Source organism: Aotus nancymaae, unplaced genomic scaffold, assembly GCF_030222135.1.
Source record: "Aotus nancymaae isolate 86718 unplaced genomic scaffold, 86718_ANA_hifiasm-v0.15.2.pri h1tg000040l, whole genome shotgun sequence".
NCBI lineage: Eukaryota > Metazoa > Chordata > Mammalia > Primates > Aotidae > Aotus > Aotus nancymaae.
This window is the reverse complement of record NW_026988454.1, coordinates 35,677,294-35,683,293: the sequence shown is the minus strand read 5'-3', so window position 1 is coordinate 35,683,293 and position 6,000 is coordinate 35,677,294. Positions and strand designations below refer to the sequence as shown.

The 6,000-nt window shown below is 41.5% G+C and overlaps 1 long non-coding RNA gene across 1 annotated transcript in view; it reads left to right on the top strand.

Annotated features, from left to right (window-relative positions):
- The first annotated feature begins 3,000 nt into the window (after positions 1–3,000).
- Positions 3,001–6,000, top strand: part of LOC105732381 (uncharacterized) — a 325,595-nt gene continuing 322,595 nt past the window's right edge. The window contains exon 1 of the long non-coding RNA XR_010336610.1: positions 3,001–3,088. This is a non-coding gene — a long non-coding RNA (uncharacterized LOC105732381). The remainder of the gene's footprint in view (positions 3,089–6,000) is intronic.

The window sequence follows — 6,000 nt, the reverse complement described above, 5'->3', positions numbered from 1 at the left end:
TTTACATTTTACTTTTAAATTTATGACTTAAAAATTTAAGTTAATTTTTATAGAATGTGTGAGATTTAGGTTGAGATTTACATCTTTATCTACGAATTTACAATAGCTGGCAGCACCATTTATTGAAAAGGCTATCTTTCCTCCATTACAATGCTTTCTGACCTTTGTTAAGAATCAGTTCAGTGTATTTTCCTGGGTCTGGGTCCTTTATCTTGTTCCGCTGATTTATGCAACTGTCCCTCCACCAATACTATGTAACCTGTTTACTGTGTCAACAGAGTAAGTCTTGAAATTGGGTAGAGTGAGTCTTCCCACTTGATTCATCTTTTTCAAGTTTATTTTTAGCTATTCTAGTTCCTTTGCCTTTTCACATAAATTTTATTTTATTTTATTTTTGAGACAATTCTCACTCTATCACCCAGGCTGGAATGCAGTGGCGCAATCACTGCTCACTGCAGCCTCAACCTCCCAGTCTCAGGAGATTCTCCTGCCTTGGTCTCCTGAGTGACTGGGACCACAGGTGTGTACCACCACACCTGGCTTTTTTTTTTTTTTTTTTTTAATTTATAGAAACAGGATCTTCCGCTGGGCGTGGTGGCTCATGCCTGTAATCCTAGCACTTTGGGAGGCCGAGACAGTTGGATTGCCTGAGTTCAGAAGTTCGAGACCAGTCTGGGCAACACAGCAAAACCCCATATCTACTAAAATACAAAAAATTAGCCTGGTGTGGTGATGTGCACCTGTAATCCCAGCTACTGGGAAGGCTGATGCAGGAGAATTGCTTGAACCTGGGAGGCGGGAGGATGCAGTGAGCTGAGATGGCACCACTGCTCTCCAGCCTGGGTGACAGAAACTCAATCTCTAAAAAAAAAAACCAAAAAAGAAAAAAAAAAAGAAAGAAACAGGGTCTCTTCGTTCATTCCCCAAGCTGATCTTGAACTCCCGGACTCAAGCAATCCTCTCAACTTGGCCTCCCAAAGTGTTGAGATTACATGCATGAGCCACTGTGCCCAGCACCATATAAATTTTAGAATAATCTTGTCTTTGTCCTCATCGACAAAATTTCTTGCTGGGGTTGTGATCGGAATTGCAATAAACCTATATATCAATTTGGGGAGAATTGACATCTTAACTATGTTGAGTTGTCTGATCAATGACCACAGATGCCTCTCCATTCATTTAGAATGCTTTTGTTAGAGTCACACCTAAGAACATTTTTAGTGATTGTAAATGCTACTGTATCTAAAATTTTAGCTTCCACATTTCCCTTGCTAGTATATAGAAATACAATTAATTTTGTTATAGGAGGTGTTTTTGGTGGATTCCTTGGGACTTTTGTAGATAGACAATCATGCTAACTACAAAAGGGGACAGTTTTGTTTTTCTCTTCCCAATATGTGTGCCTTTTATTTCTTTTCCTTGCTTTATTGCACTGGTTAGAACTTCTAGTACCATGCTGCAAAGCAGTGGTGAGTGGACATTTTTGCCTTGTTCCTGATTCTAGCAAGAATGTATTGTCTTTCATCCTGAAGAATGATGTTAGCTGTGGGTTTTTTTTTTTCTTTTTTTCTTGGTTGATATTAGTATTCTCTGTTTTTAGAAATAAATGTAACATCTGAATTTATGCACCACTCTAAGGTACAAGAAACTCCACTCTATTTAATTTTTCTCAATCAAGGTAAATCAGAATGTTAGTTGTTATGTTTATGACATTTCCATTTTTGTATTAAACAGTAGCTATTTTATTTTATTTTTTAAATAAAAAACAGAAATTTATTGACTCACATTTCTCGAGGCTGAAAAGTCCAATATCGAGGTGCCAGTGCTGATGAGGAGTTTTGTGCTATGTCATCCCATAGAGGAAGGTGAAGGGCAAGAGAGGGCAAGTGAGAGAAGAATGAACTAACCTTGTCCTTTTATAACAAACCAACTCCCTAGATAATAGCCTTGATCCACTCGTGAGGGTGGAGCGTGTCCTAACTACCTCTTTAATGGTCTCACCTCGTCACACTGTTGTGTTAGGGATTAAGTTTCCAATACATGCTTTTTGGGAGACACATTCAAACCATAGTTGTCATGTGATGTTGAGCAGGTGACTCACCAAAGGATCACACTAGATAGTAGTTATTTTCTAAAAAACACACACCTAGAAAAAATAATAAATAATACAAAGAAAAACTTGCACTCCTGGCAAAATGTTTAAATATCCATATTAGCAGCATATTCATAAATAATTGTAAATTTCACCTTGTGGTAATTATATGAAAAGTGGTGATCACAGTAATAATTAGCCCATCAGTAAGTTTAAAATCTCTTTTGTACCTTCTTTTGAGTGTTTTTGTTTCTTTCTTCTTATAATGAAGTCCTCTTCCTTGTGAAGTGAGAAAAGTAAGTCATCAACTATATTTAGCCCTTGCAGTTATGTTCTATTCTCCTGCCTCAGTCTTCTAAGTGACTGGGACCACAGGTGTGTACCACCACACCTGGCTATTGTTTTTAAATTTATAATACAAAGTCTTTTAAATATTAGATCTCAGTGAAGTATCATCCTTGGATATTTTTAGGTTAGGAAATGTTAGGGGTATTTGATGTAAGAGTGCTCATGAACTCGATACACAACTACCAGGGGAATTTCTGGGGAACCAGGGCGTGGCCTGTGTGTTGGAATATCACTGGGATCTTTGAACACTGACAGGTGCATCGTATGGGGGAAAATGCCTTTCCTTGTACCTCAGGGGTCACTGAAGTCTGGGTCAATCAGTGGGACTTTCACCAGTCATGTGGAAGCTCTCAGAATGATTTGCAATGGCTGCAGCTGCCTCTGGGGACATTTCTCTGAACTGTCTAGACTGTCATTTTTCAACGGCTTCTGTCTTCACAACTGTAGTGACACCGCAGGACCAAGAACTGGACGTTATAGCTGCTTAGGGTTAAATTTGTTCTTGAGATACAATTTGTCCTTGAGCGCTACATCTCTTCGCCCAGCAGGTGGCAGTAAGCGATTACAAGAACCAAGTATCAGCATAAGAGCCTTTGGAGTATACTCAGGACTACTTGGAAGGATTAGTCAACATTCTGCGAATCTGAGGTTAGCTTTTCATTTATGTATCAACTGTAATACTGTTTCATTGGGTGCCTCTAAACGGGTGAAGTGGTGCATACTGTTTGAGCATAAACAGATTTTACAGCAGAGCCGTTTCCGTTGAATAAGGGCATGAGACCTGGAGATTACCTACTCAATGCCATCTTCCCCAAACGCAGCCAGCCACTGAGTCTTTGAAGACCCTGCTTTGGCTCAGCTTCTCGGTGGAACAACAGACCTGTAATTCTTACCAGTCACCTCGAATTCGGCATATTCAAACCATCAGTGGCGTGCAGGGGCCAGCATCCACCTACTCATGGGAGTCAATTGATAAATTGTCAGAGGTTTTGCAAGCTGGTTGACTTCACATTGTAGTCTGAAATTATCCACAATGGAAGCATTTACAATAGAAGTCTTGTAATTCTGCCAACCAAGATCTCCCTCACCTCCAGCTGTTCATTCAGTATTTAGTAATATTACACTGATCTAAGCACACTTGCTTTCTGCCTGAACAACATCCCTTTTCCTGCCCATATATCGCATCTGATATGGTCTGGATTTGTGTCCCTGCCCAAACCTTATGTTGACTTGGAGAAGGGGCCTGTGGGAGGTGACTGGATCATGGGATGGATTCCCTGCTTGCTGTTCTCATCATACCGAGTGAGTTCTCATGAGATCTGGTGGTTTAAAAGTGTGTGGCACTTCCCCTTTAACTCTCTCTCTCATGCCGCCATGTGAAGAGGTGCTTGCTTCCCCTTCACCTTCTGCCATGACTGTAAGTGATGTGGTTTGGCTGTGTCCCCACCAAGAGCTCATCTTGAATTATAGCTCCCATAATTCCCATGTGTTATGGGAGGGACCCGGTGGGAGATAACTGAATCATGGGGCGGTTTCCTCTATACTGGTTTTGAGGTAGTGAATAAGTCTCATGAGATCTGAATTTTGTAAGGGGTTTCCCTTTTGATTGGCTCTCATTCTCTCCTGTCTACCACCATGTAAGATGTGTTTTTGCCTTCTGCCATGATTGTGAGGCCTCCCCAGCCACGTGGAACTGTGAGTCAGTTAAACCTCTTTTTCTTTGTAAATTACCCATTCTTGGGTATGTCCTTATTAACAGTGTGAAAACAGACAAATACGGTAAGTTTCCTGAAGTCCCCTAGTCATGCTTCCTGTGAAGTCTGCAGAACTGTGAGTCAATTAAACATCTTTTCTTCATTTGTTACCCAGTCTCAGTAGTTATTTATAGCAGCATGAAAATGGACTAATACACCGTCAGTCCCCAAGCGTCTCATCATCTCACTCTACAAAGCTCAGTCCAAATTCTTCCCCTGCAGTGACACTGAACTTGACCACTCTCCCCTCACCACCTCTTCTCCCCTTGCCCCTGGTTTCCTAAAACACTTTCTTTATGTCACAGGGTAAAATACTCTTATTTTATAACATGTGTTTCTCAAGAGCCTAGTGGCTAGACATTAGCCAATGTGTTCCTAGAGGGAACTTTGAGGCCCGTGTCTGAGACTTCATGGTAACCTCAGTGGCTATGTTAGATCTTGGCAGGTGGTAGATAGATGCTCATTAAATGGTTGTGGTTTTTGTTATTGCCACAGAATGATTTTCCAATTCTTTTTTGTTCCACGATCTGACCCCAACTAACCTATGAACATTATTTTTTTATTATTCATCTTCATAATATTTGCTATATTTTTCTCAGGTGGTGACCCTTGGCTTGCCCCATATCCGCCTCACATCTTCTCTCTCCATCTTTGTGTATGCTTTTCCCTCCCCACCGGCTGCCTTTCCCATTTCCTTTAGGGTCTCGCTCAAATGCCATTTTCTCTGTGAAGCTATTTTCTCCTTTTCCTTTTGATTCTGCCACTCTAAGTAATCAGATCTCTACAGTCTTGCATCTGTCCACTAACTTCTATAATTCCGTGAAAAGGGGAAACGAAACTCATCCACTGTGGTTAACCAGACCCCAAAGAGGAATGCTGGCGTTCATGGAGAATATTCTGAGAGCCTTGTCAAAGTCACTCTCTTGTCCAGACCAAACAGAGGAGTGTGGATGATAGAGATTTCGGATGTGGGTTGTGAAGGGGAGGAGGGCAAGGCTGGCAGAGGTGGAGTTCTGTCTATTTAAAGTGGTCATCTGTTTGGCAGTGCTCCCTGGAGGAGACAGGGCTGTTTGTGCTCTGGGCCATATCAAAGGTGCCCTCAACACCCCACAGTCCAGGTCTGTTAGCATTCCTCATAAAACCATGTTTGGAGAGATAGCTTTTCAGAGGGAATTTTGGCTTCAAACTGGAATAAACCATGCCTGAAATTTAATTGGGAAGTAAGGGATATATCAAGGGGGGAAAAGCAGCAATTTTGAAGTGGAAAATACCTTGCAAAGAGTAAAAATAGCGGCTTTTAAGTGGCATAAGAGGAGGTTCGGCGGCTAGCCCTTTCATTAGCTGACTTCCTGTGCCCCACTGGGACTGTCTTCTGAGGGCTGATTGCTGCCTTTGATGCCTGTAGCCAGCTGGTGTCACTACTCAGGCTGAAGATTTCAGGAAGACAGGTAGCTTAGTAAAGAGGAAAAGAAAGTTCGTTTCATGAAACATGATCTACCAATCACCATCTGGCAAGAGATTAATAACCAGAATGTATAAGGAGTTCAAACAACTTTATAAGAAAAAATTTAATAATTTGATCAAAAAATGGGCAAAAGATCTGAATAGACATTTCTCAAAAGAAGACATGCAGATATGGCTGGAGGAGTGGGGGGAATGCAAAATATGGCTAGATGCAGCCAGGTAGACACAGTCAGGTGGAACAGCTCCCACAGAGGGACCCAGATGACTGGCATGTTCCTAACAGATCCTCAGAGGGAAGGCACTGAGAGTGGATGGAGGGAAGATACAAGCTGGGCTGCAGAA